This window comes from Macrotis lagotis, chromosome 3 (genome assembly GCF_037893015.1).
Source record: "Macrotis lagotis isolate mMagLag1 chromosome 3, bilby.v1.9.chrom.fasta, whole genome shotgun sequence".
Classification (NCBI taxonomy): Eukaryota; Metazoa; Chordata; class Mammalia; order Peramelemorphia; family Peramelidae; genus Macrotis; species Macrotis lagotis.
The window spans coordinates 271,313,865-271,326,168 of record NC_133660.1 but is presented as its reverse complement, the minus strand read 5'-3'; the positions used below and the strand labels follow the sequence as shown (position 1 = coordinate 271,326,168).

Genomic DNA, 12,304 nt, shown 5'->3' with positions numbered 1-12,304 from the left:
GGATCTTTGCATTTATCAAACACTAGGTTATTGTGATCATTTATTCTTATGAATTATGTGCCTAGTCTACTTAAGTGATCCACCACTATTCTTAGCCTCTACCAGATTATTTTAATGACTGCCAGCTTGTTATACAATTTGATAGCTGGTCTTCATTTTTTTTTTCATTGATTGCCTTGATATTCTTGACCTTTTTTTTAGGTTTCTGCAAGGCAATGGGGTTAAGGGTCAAGGTCACACAGTTGGTAATTAGTAAGTGTCTGGGGTTGGATTTGAACTCAATTCCTCCTGATTCCAGGGCCTATACTCACTCTGCCACCTATCTTCTCCCCCCCCCCCCATCTTTGGTTTTTCCAGATGAATTTTGTTGCTATTTTTTCTAATTCTTTTAATATAATTTTGATAACTTGATTGGTGTGGAACTGAAAAAGCAAATTAATTTAGGTAGCATTATCATATTTATTGTATTGCCTTAGGCTTGTCATAAGAAATTAATATTTTCTTATTGTTTAGATCTGGATTTTATTGGTGTGAAAAGTGTTTTTAATTGTGTTCTTATAATTCCTGGGTTGACAGGTAGATTCTCAAGCATTTTACAGCTATTTTAAAATATTTATAAATATAAATATTTTAAAATAGAATTTCTCTTTTTTCTTGCTGTTGAATTTTGTTGGTAATATATAGAAATGATAATTTATAGTGGTTTATTTTCTATCCTGGAACTTTGCTGAAATTAATTATTTCAACTGATTTTTTAATTGTTTCTCTAGGATTCTCCAAGCATATTATAGTATCATCAAAAAGTGATGATTTTGTTTCCGTGTTACTTGTTAAATTCCTTTATTTTTTTCTTCTTTTTGTACTGCTGTAGGTAACCTTTCTAGCACTGATAATGGACAGCTTTGCTTCACCCCAAACTTATTTGACTGACTTCTAACTTATCCCTATGACAGATAACACCTACTAACAGTTTGGGATAGATATTGCTTATTATTTTAAGGAATGTTTCATTTATTTCCTGTGCTTTCTAGTGTTTTTAATAGGAAAGGGTGTTACATTTTATCATAGACTCTTTCTGCTTCTATTAATATAATTATATAATTGCTGTTGGCTTTGTTATTGATATGGTCAATTATGCTGATATCTTAGTATGAATCCCATCATGTATTTGATCTTAAGGATATATTGCTGTAATCTCCTTGCTAGTATTTTACTTAAAATCTTTTTATCAATATTCTTTAGAGAAATTGCTCTATAGTTTTTTCTGTTTTTGCTCTTCCTGATTTTTAGATAATAGCTCTTTATCTATATTATAAATGAAATTTGGTAAGATTCCTTCTTTGTGTTTCCAAATAGTTTATATAATATTGGAATTAACTGTTCTTTAAATGTTTGGCAGAATTCCTTTGTGAATCTTTCTGGTCATGGGAATTTTTTTAATAACTGGGTTATTTTGATCTGGGCATTTTATAGTTCACTCATTTCACATAGATTGTTGTATTTATGGTATGTAATTGGACAAAGTAGTTACTGATCAATGCTTTAATATAATTTTCATTGATGATAAATTCAGCATTTTCATTTTTGATAGTGGTGATTTGGTTTTCTTCCTTTTTAAAAGAAAATCAAATTAACCAATGGTTTATCTGATTTTTTTTTTTTGCTCTTTTTATTTTAGTAGCAAATACCAGCCCCTGGTTTTATTCATTAGTTCAAAGGTTTTCTTACTTTTAGTTTTACTCATCTTTCAGGATTTCCAATTTTGTCTTTAATTAAGTATTTTAATTTGTCTAGTTTTTGTTGTTTTTAATTGCATGCCCAATTCATTGATTTGCTCTTTCTCTATTGTACCATTGTTAGTTTTTAAAGATAGCAGTTTTCCCCTGATAATTGTTTTAGCTACATCCCATAAATTTTGTTGTGCTACAATTTTTTTTTTTTTAGGTTTTTGCAAGGCAAACGGGGTTAAGTGGCTTGCCCAAGGCCACACAGCTAGGTTGTGCTACAATTTTCTAATGAAACTATGTCTTTTTTTTAGCATTTGTTCTATGACCCACTCATTCTTTTAGATTAGATGATTTCATTTCCAAGTAATTTTTAAATCTATATTTCCCTATCCCTTTATTGAAAATAATTTTTATTGCATAATAATCTGGAAAGGAGGGTATATTTTATAGTTCTTTTTTCCACTTGATTTTGAGATTTTTAATGCCCTGATATATGGTCAGTTTTTGCAAAGGTACCTTGTATAGCTGGGGAAAAGGTATACTCCAATGCCCATTCAGTTTTCTTCAGGGGTCTCTATCTTATGTAACTTTTCTAAAATTGTAGTCATCTTCTTTCTAACTTCTTTCTTATTTTTTGGTTAGATTGAATTAGTTTGGATGTAAAATTTATTATTTATTGTTTTTTGTCTCTAGTTCCTATCAGCATAATATAGTTTCCTTTTTAATTCCTTTTTTATTTTTTGAATGTTTGTTTTTGCCATGACAAATAACATGATTGCAACTCCTGAGTTTGAGAATTCACTTGATTCATGGTAAATTTTTTTTTTACTATCTCCTGTTTTATTCTGCATATGTCTTTATTTTTTAAATTTCTTATAAGTCATTGGTTGTAAGGTTTTGTCTTCTTATCTAATCTGTTGCCCTTATTCATTTTATTGGTTTGTTTGATTCATTCACATATAAAGTTATGAGAGTTAGGCTTCTATTTTCCTCTGTGTCTATTCTTTAGATTTTTCCTCCGAGTTATGATTTTCCCCCTCTTTTGCTACATACACACTATTAATGTTCCTTCACTTACTTTGCTTTAATCCTTTTTAAAGGTGCCCCTGTTCCCACTGGCTCTCTTTCCCTTTCCCCTGATCCTCTCTTCTCATTTGTTTTTCCTTTCCCTGTGGGATTTCATTTATTAGTTATTTTTTTCTTCTGCTTTTATTTGGTTATATAATCACCCACCCACCCCTTTTTTTTCTTCCTTGGTTAATCAAGAAGATTGCCATTTCCTTACTTCCCCTTCAGTCAATTTTGTTCATTAGTTCTTTGATTTTCATTTTTTTGAACATCTTTATAAAAGTGATTTCTCTCACTCTATTATCCATCCTCTCTTTTTGAGAGTACCCCCTTGTACTCCATTGATTTCACTTTGCTGTTGTGCCTCCAAGTACCTGGTGTTTTAGGTGTTAGAGAGGACACCTCCCCATCATTTCATTGATTATGCAGCACCCCCCCCTCCAATCTATACCCTCCCTGGTTATTATTTTTTTCCCATTTGTATAAAAAAAATCTTCTCCATGGATCTATACTCTCCCACTCTCCCAGATGACAATTGCTCCCAAGTGTTCCAGTCTTCCCCACACCCCCAAGGTTGGGTAAGTAGACTTTTCATGCACCAAATTTCCCAGATCAAACCCAACACATGGTCTCCCTTCACAGACCATCCTCTCATCCCTAGGAACATTTGTCAGTAGAACCTCTTCCACCACCCTTACTTAGCAAGATTTCTGTCTGCTTTCCCCCCCCCCCCCTTTCAATCTTTCCTCTCTCCTCACTGAATCTCCTGTTGGTTTTTCTTCTTTTGGGGTCCCAAAGGTCACCTTCCCCTCATTTCTGGCCTGGGACTTCACACATTGCTCTGTATTTCCCTGCTTCCTTATCCCACTTTCATGTGACCTCCTTTAGTCCCACAAAAAACAAAAATTGATTCAACTGTGGCCAAGATGTCACCAGTTGCCCACAGTGCTTCATGCTCACTTCTTCACTGTTAGCTCCAACAGACTTCTTCCTTCACTCCTTTTTTTTCCTTTTGAACATTTAGAAAGAAGTTTGCTCTGGTCTTGTCTACTGTCCTATCTGCTGTCATTAGATGTTGAATTTATTATCCTTTCTGTTGTTTGAAGTATCCAAGAAATAATCTCAATCTCAATCTCTCTCTCTCTCTCTCTCTCTCTCTCTCTCTCTCTCTCTCTCTCTCTCTCTTAGTTTTTGCAAGGCAATGGGGTTAAATGGCTCACCCAAGGCCATACAGCTAGGTAATTATGAAGTGTCTGAGGCCAGATTCGAACTCAGGTACTCCTGACTCCAGGGCTGGTGCTCTATCCACTACACTACCTAGCTGCCCCTGTTTTTCTTTCTAAGTAAATTTCAAACACCTCTTTATTATTGAATGTTCATCTTTTTTTCATGTAGTGGCTAATCATATCTTTTCAGAGTGGATGACACTGGGCTGCATCCTGAACTCCCATTTTTTTTCTAGTGTGTGCTGCATAGTCTTGTATTGTTATTCAGATCTCCTTTACTTTGTATTTGAAGGTTTTTCTTCTGATTGCTTGCTGAATTTGTTGTTTCTAGACACTGAATTTAACCACTATGTGTCTCAAAGTTTGCAGCTGTTGAGTTTTTTTCCTAATCTTTGAATTATTTCAATTGATATTTCATTCCTGTATTGATAAATTCTGGGCAGTTTTCTTCTATTATTTCCTGAACTCTGGCATTAGGGTTTTTTCTTCCATCATGTTCTTCTAGGAAACCCTAGATGCTTCGGTTGTCCTTCTACATATTTTGTTTGAAAAGTGCATGCTGGTTTTCACATATCTTCTTCTCTTCCTCACCTTGGTATATTTGTAGTGCTAATCTATTATTCTCTCTTCTTGTTTCTTTGGTAAGGCTTGCCATTGCAGATTGCCATTTTTCTGTTCTGCTCAATATTTTTGCTGTTTAGAATGTAAGTTCTGGTCTTTCCCTTCTCATTTCTCTTTTGAACCATTAAGGAATAGTGTGTTGTAGTTTCATGGCCTTCTCACCTTCCATAGAATCCTCTCATCAAGTGTTGGATCATTCCCCAAAGATGTCTGAACCCACTGATCTACTTACATTTAAGAATTTTGAGTTTTCTTTGTCTTGAGAGCTTTGATATTTGTCCTTCCCCTCCAATTTCTCCCATTCACTCTCTCAGTATATCCTCTGTGATGGTGTTTTTCTTGAGAGTGATTTCTCAGTGCATCTTGGCCTCCTCCCATGCTGGACAAGTCACAGTTCTTCATCTGGGTCTCTGCTCCACATGACTTTGGTGTGGTCAGAACTCTTCCCCAGATGGATGATGTGCTCTTTCCCTCATACATGCCAGCCATTCAGCAGCCATGAGAGGGACTAGTCCAGAGCTTTGCAGCGCTACTGCCACAGGCAAGAAAGGGGCCCCTAGGGAGTGAAGTTGAGTCTTATTATAAGATTATATTGTGTTCTTGGATTTACTAGTGTGACCTTCCTGTGAGGAGGGCACTGAGTAGCTCGAGGTCTCATGTCCCATGTCCTGTTACAAAGTCTTCCCTGTACAAAAATGAATGCTACATCATCTTCAGTTTTTTGCAGTTTTTGTTTTGGTTTGGTTTTTTGTAGTCAGATTATTTTTCTGTTTGGAATGTATTTCTCTATATGTAAGGGACTGATCAACAAACAAGAAATCACTTACAAAGCACTTTGGGTCTGGCACTTTGGCAAGAAAGATAGTTCCTGCCCTTAAGGAGCTTGTTTTAATAAAGAAGATAGCATAAAGGGAAGCTAAAAAGGAGAGAGACACAATTGGTAGAGGTGGTGAAAGATCAATGGAGGTGAGATTGTATAGTACAGAGAAGACTGTGCCTGGGCCGTCTCCTTCAGTTGGAGGTTCTGAAAGAAGCCAGCCAATAAGGTGAGGTCTCAGGGCAGAGGGTACTTCTAGTGTGAGAAGTAGTCCAGGGGTGAAAGACCAAGCTGCTTTCCACTTTTCCAATAGACCTTGTTAAATGAAGGAATATTTGAGGAAGGAGCAAATATTCTAGGGATTAGAGCAGGCTTCATAGAATAAGTATTACTTCAGCTAAGCCTGGATGAAGAGAATTTTGAAAGACAGAAATTAGTGTTTTTAAGAATGCAGATGGAAGCTGACTGGTTGATAAGAGATTCCTAGGTCATCTAGTCCACACACTTCATCAAGACAAATGATAAGGCAAATAATTATGGTGCTTTATCATTTTTTTAAAAAGACAGATGATCCTGTAGAATACTGTAGAACAGAGAACTTCTTTATTCATTTTAAATCAGGGAGACAGCTTGTAAATAAAGTAGATCCTTCAGCTAATCAGCTGATACTACACTCCTAATCTATCAGAAAAACTTTGGAAAGCTGAGGGATCTAAGAAAGTAAAATGTGTAAATATAGGTCTAAGACTGAGATCAGTTTTCTGAGATCTTTTGAAATAACAGATAAGAAAACCAAATATCTGCAGGTTCAAACAAATCAAAACAGAGGCTTTGGGAATTACTTGAGCTGAGCAGCATCTCAGTAACAGCAGAGGAAGGAAAATTGCAGGAAGACAAAAATATGGGTCTGGATCTTTCTCCTAAGAGTTCTAGTTTGGATAGGCAGGGTTGAAGCATGCTTGGTTTTCTAGGTTCAGGAGACAGCATTCTGAAGGATGGAAAATTAAATTAAGAGAATCTGGATACATGTTGAACTTGTGCCACTTGAAAAAGATACAAACTAGGCAAGCCCCCTCAGCATTTTGTGGGTAGTTAGTTCCAGGATATACCACATTTAAAGAAAAGAGCCTGATAACATTAAGAGAAATCAGTGTTGTTCAAAATAATGTTTCCTTCATAGTGATTAGAAAATCAATAACAATTCAGGGATCTGAGCAAGTCAACAGCTAGAAGCTACATGAATGCCTATTAACAAGAGCTTAGCAGATCAGAGCCATGGGTAGGAGGGGTCTGTCTGCCTCAGACAAGGTACAAGCTGAGTATCCTTACTTAAATAAATTTGCCAAAGATAAATCCTATCCCACCCCCAAGCCCTTGAACATACCCCATGAACTTTCCCTGCCCTAGGACTCTGATTGCTTTAATAATGAATCCAAATGGGAGCTGTCCTTGGGGTCTTGACTACCATCCTTTTCCACAAAACAGGAGACAGTGATCAGAGATAAATTCTGAATCAGTAAAATCAGGTTCTTCACTCTGTATGTTGGCCTTTTTTGTCTGAAGAAAGGCAATATGATTTTCCCCTCTATAGTTCTCTGTCACCCTAGAACTGTGTGTATTTTCTCCATTAGTGTCGGTCGATGCAGCCGTCCATTTCAAATGGAACTGTCTCTTTAGTGTCTAGCCCTCAATGATTTTTTCTCTCTTCTCAGTGCAACCTCTCCCTGTTTAAATGTAGTTCCTTTGAAGTTCATCAGTTTTCCTAAATCATGGTGGTACCCATAAAGCATTCCCTAAGCCCCATGGCCTACAACTAGTTTTGCCCAACTCTGAGTTATCCTCGTACCCTTATTTTTATGACTACGGAATGGTTCTGGTTGTTCAGTTTAAGTGGAAGAGTTGAATCAGCTGCTTTTGTGCCACTTATCTCACCAAAAGTTCTGATTTTACAAATGAAAGATTGCTTAATGTAAGCAAGCCCAGCATTTTCCTCTAGACTCTTCTCTGAGCTTCTGGGAAGTGCACAGTTTGCCTATTGGGCTACATCAAAATAATGGCCTAAAAATTTATTGACCTACTACACAAAAGGAAGCATCTTGTTTGAGGGTAACAATCCTTTTTTTTTTTAATTTTATTTTTAGGTATGGGGTTAAGTGACTTGCCCAAGGCCACACAGCTAGGTAATTATTAAGTGTCTGATGTTAGATTTGAACTTAGGTTCTCCTGACTCCAGGACTAGTGCTCTATCCACTGTGCCACCTAGCCGTCCCTTAATTGCATTTTAAAAAGAAGGAAAGGAGGGCTTCCCAGTGAGTTCCACTGGCTGACTCTGCCACTCTCTTCTCATCCATCTTTGAACAAGAAACAGGGCTCCTATAGCTTTGATTTAGGAAATATTTTCCTTTATATCCTTGTAGTCTTTGGTTAGAATTGGGGGAATAGAATTGGGCTGGGAACCCCTCAGTAAAGGAGTTTGCCCTGTACTCTAGAAATGAAGGACTCTTTATCTTCTCTCCCACCCTGTTAGAATTGTAAATAATTTGGCAGCTTGACTCATTTCCCTGTTGACATGCTGAATACTGCCCTGACTCTAGAAAAGGAAGGAAAAAAGAAATCATTCTTCCTGTGCATCGATCTGTAATTCCCTTCATAGATGTTAGAGAAAAAAATGAGAATAATTTGTGTTGAAGTGAAAAGGCATTATGAGTTTTTGATGTATGCCAGTAGTTTGAGGCAGGTGAAGCCATAACACTCCAGACTGCCTAATCGATAGACAATCCATATGTAAAGTCTTAAAAGATTTCTAAGCCTTGTCATGTGGCATGATAATGCCACTAAGATGGAGATGAATTGATGTTTCTTTGAGCTGAATTTTCATCATTTCTCTGTGAAAAGAGGTATAGGGAGGACTTATGGGTACAAAATATGGCCCACACTGTCAAAGAGTGGATGAATTGGTTTTATTGAAATTTTTCCCTCTTCTCTTTTAATCTTTGTTACAAGGGTTGGCTGTAGGGGAAAGAGATGTGATATATTCAGAAATGAATATGAAATAAAGCAGAAATTAATTTTTTTACACATAAAAAAGGGGAGAGACCACTGTTAACACATCCAATTTAGATATAGACCATTCATTTGCCACCATGGTTGTAGGTGCTTAGGAAGCAATTGGTTGAACTATATTTGGGGTACCGTCATTTAAAATAGTGTCATTTCCACAGATTCATTTTTTTCTGCGATAATGTAGCCATTCTCTCTGGGTTTTAGGAAAGAAAGGAAAAGACCTACCCCTACCCCCCCCCAGCCCCCACCCTCAGCTCACCAGTCTCCAGGTCCTAAGTTGTCTGTGAAAAGTCACCTGACCTCCACCTGCACAGGAAAGCAAATGAGTTCAAAACAGGGATGGGGGGGGGGGGGATATGGTGAAAACCTTAGCTTTGAGTTTAAAAGAAAAAATAGAATAGACTCTCCTCTTTCAGTGCCCTCTTTAGTGAAGACTGACCAGATTGGCTAAAGGACCTGTTTCTACCAACCCTTTCCCTGCTCCCCCTCCTGCCCAACCCTGAATGAGAGTGGATTAAAGGAATGGACCTTTTGTCAGGGGTGATTCCTGGAGGCAGCTGATCTCCACAAGACATTTCTTGGATTCCTGCCCCTAAACAGGATTTCACTTAATAATATTCAAACTCTGGATGGGACAGGCACACTCCCTGAGGTACTGTTTCAGGATGGAGCAAATCAAAGCTTCCATTTATGATCTTGAAGCCTGGGAAGTAGTTCCAGGGGCTCTACCTTTAATTACTTGTGTCTACAGAAAGGTGGCCTTCTTTGCACGGAGTCGGGGGGGGGGGGGTACCTTCTGCATCAGCCATGCTTTGTCCCCAATCCAGAAGCAAAGAGATGGTATTGCTTATTAATCTTTATGCAGTAGCAGACTATAAAAAGACAATTTTGTATCCTTAGCTTCTGTTCTTCTCTGGCATAAAGTCCTAGAGAAGTTAGTTGGCCCTTTCTGTTTTTGTGTTCTTTTCCATTTTAACTAAAGACTTAAACATCCTCCAATATCCCTTCTCCTTCAGAATCTTAACCATTCATTTCCTACTTTCCCTTGGAACTTCTTCTGGAGTGAAAGAAAATGCAACAAAAATCTCTCCTCTGAGTCTTGTTCAGGAATCACAGGACATAATCCTTTTTTTTTCAATTTTAATAGTATTTTTTTTTCCAATTACATGTAATGGTAGTTTTTAGCATTCATTTTTGTAAAATTTTCTTCCCCCTTCCTTCCCTAAGACTACAAGCATTATGATATAGGTTTTAGATGTAAAATCATGTTACTCATATTTCCATTTTAGTCAAGTTGTGAAAGAAGAAAGGGGAAAACCATGAGAAAATAAAAACAAAAAAATTTAAAAAGTGAGAACAGTATCTTTGATCTTCATTCAGACTCCTGGATATGGATGACTCTCCATCACAAGTCTTTTGGAATTGTCTTTGATCACTATATTGATAAGAAGAACTAAGTCTGTCGTGGTTGGAGATGAAATGATGTTTCTGTGGACTGAGTCCACATCATTTCTCTGTTAAAAGAAGTATAGGGAGAACTCATGAACACAGAATATTGCCCACACTGTCAAAGAGTCAAGGGATAGCTTTGGGTGAAAGAGCCATTCAGAAATGAATATGCAATGAAGCATTGATTAACTGTTTCTGTGTACAATGTTCTCCTAGTTTTGCTCACTTTACTCAGCATCAGTTCATGTAAATCTTTTTAGGTTTTTCTGAAATTCACCTATTCATGATTTCTTATGGAACACTAGTGCTCCATCATATTCATATGTCAAATTTATATGTTCACTCATTCCCCAATGGATGTGCATCCCCAGGGTCTGGTTCTGGATTCAGAAGCAATGGGACAGGTCAGATATTTATAGCCATGGTTTTCCAGTTCTGTTCATACTTTCCTATCTCTTGTCCGGCTGTCCCTCAAAGTCTTATGTCAGTTGGAGAGAAGCTGATGAATTGAAGATTGGAAATGAAACTCTAAGCTTGAGAGAAAATCGACAGCTCCCAACCCTAGACTAATTGGATAAGGATGAGAAGACCCACTTTGGTGTCCTGGGAAGTTGATAGTAAGGCTGAGGCCTTGAGAGTAGCTGCCTGTTTGTTTAGAGGTTCCTGTCAACATGTGTACCAGGAGGAGATCAACAGGAGGTTTGGCAGCTATGCCCATCGTGCTTTTGGAATCTGTTTTGGGTTTTCTATTGGTAGATTTGTTTTTATATGAACTTGATTTCAGAATGTATTCCACCCCTGGCCATCAGACTCTTCTTTGCCACAAAGGAAGAAAACGGTTTCAAAGCAGTTCACCTGCTTCTGACAGAACATGCAAGGTTTCACCTGACCCATCTTTGGCATCTCCAGTTGGACTTCATTCCTGTTGGTCTAAAACTGACTAACTGTATGACTGCTCCCCTAAGTTATTGGCCAGGAAATATTTACAGGAAACCTGTCCCTGAATGCCCAGTTGCTTTTTCCCATGCAAGATAAATTTACTTCCAAAGGTGGTCTCTTGATATTGGATGGTTTGTCAGTGGGGAAATCACCCCACTTCCTTCCTAGTTCTTGAAATCAAGCAGTCAGTTGGAAGGTATTGAGCACTTGTGTGCCAGCTGTTGGGCTAGATATTGGAGACAAAATCACAGGACAAAAAGTGGAATACCACTCGCCCTCATGGAGTGTTCCTACTCTGTTAGCAGGGCCACTGGACACATGTAGAGTAAATGAGGGGATGGGGTGGGGGTAGGGAGCCGCAGATGAGCACAAATGGCTTTATACCAAAGGTCCTGGTGGCATCTCATGGTTTTTAGGGAAACAGGAGATAGAAGTGAAGAACACGATACAGGGGCAAAAGGCACAGAGAGAAGAAGGAAGATATCCCATCATCTGGGTCATGTCCCAAGGAAGGAGTATCCTTCTGTCTGTGATTTCTTTCATCTTTTGGTGTCCACAGCTGCAGAGTGACTTGATCTTTGTTGGTCTTAAAACAAGGGCATTGGACTTGGGGACATCCAAATACTGTTCTAACTTCAAACTTATAATCCTACGGGAAAATAGCAGTTGTTGCTATACATAGTGAATTCCATTTTACAATATCTCTTTTCACCCAACAGCCATGTTGAGGTAGATCAGCTAGATGACATTACTTCTATTTTACAGATAGTGAAACTCAGGGAACAGAACTCGTGGCCTGGCCAAAATCACCTAAGCAACTTATAATAGAATTTAGCATAAAACTCAGATTTCTAGACTCCCTTCTCCATGTCCTTTTCATTAGACTTGGCTGCCTCATTTCTGAACATCCATACTGCCCCTTTCTGAAGATGCTCTAGGGGCCCTCCGGGCTGGTCAGGCATGTTAAGCTGGTTAAATTCCCACTCCTGCTGAGTTTTTAGATATATCTGAAGTACCCAGAGCAGAAAAATATTAACTTGGGGGCAGAGAGTTTATGAAAAGGAGAAATATCTTGTCTTGATACCAAGGAAAACTGTTCCATGATGATTTATATAAGCTAGAGATATATCTTATACACGTGTGTGAGGTTTCCCCCTGCCCCTCTCCCCACATCTGACTGTACCTTTTAGATCTTGTTAACAATAGCAATTTTAACATTGCTTTTAATTAGGTGAATTAAGAATGTTCTCCGGTGTTATCACCCCCTCCCGCCCCCCTATCATCCTCTCCAGCTCCCCATTGCTGGGAGAGTACTGCAGTTTCCATGGTAACTGGGACTACCAGCCCAGATTGGATAACACTGGTTGGTCAAGCCAGAGGGAAGTATGTAGCAG

General features: G+C 38.1%; 1 protein-coding gene across 4 annotated transcripts in view; it reads left to right on the top strand.

Annotated features, from left to right (window-relative positions):
- The window catches only part of AMBRA1 (autophagy and beclin 1 regulator 1), a 187,842-nt gene that overhangs the window by 157,740 nt on the left and 17,798 nt on the right, over positions 1 to 12,304 (top strand). The gene's annotated exons all lie outside the window — the stretch shown is intronic.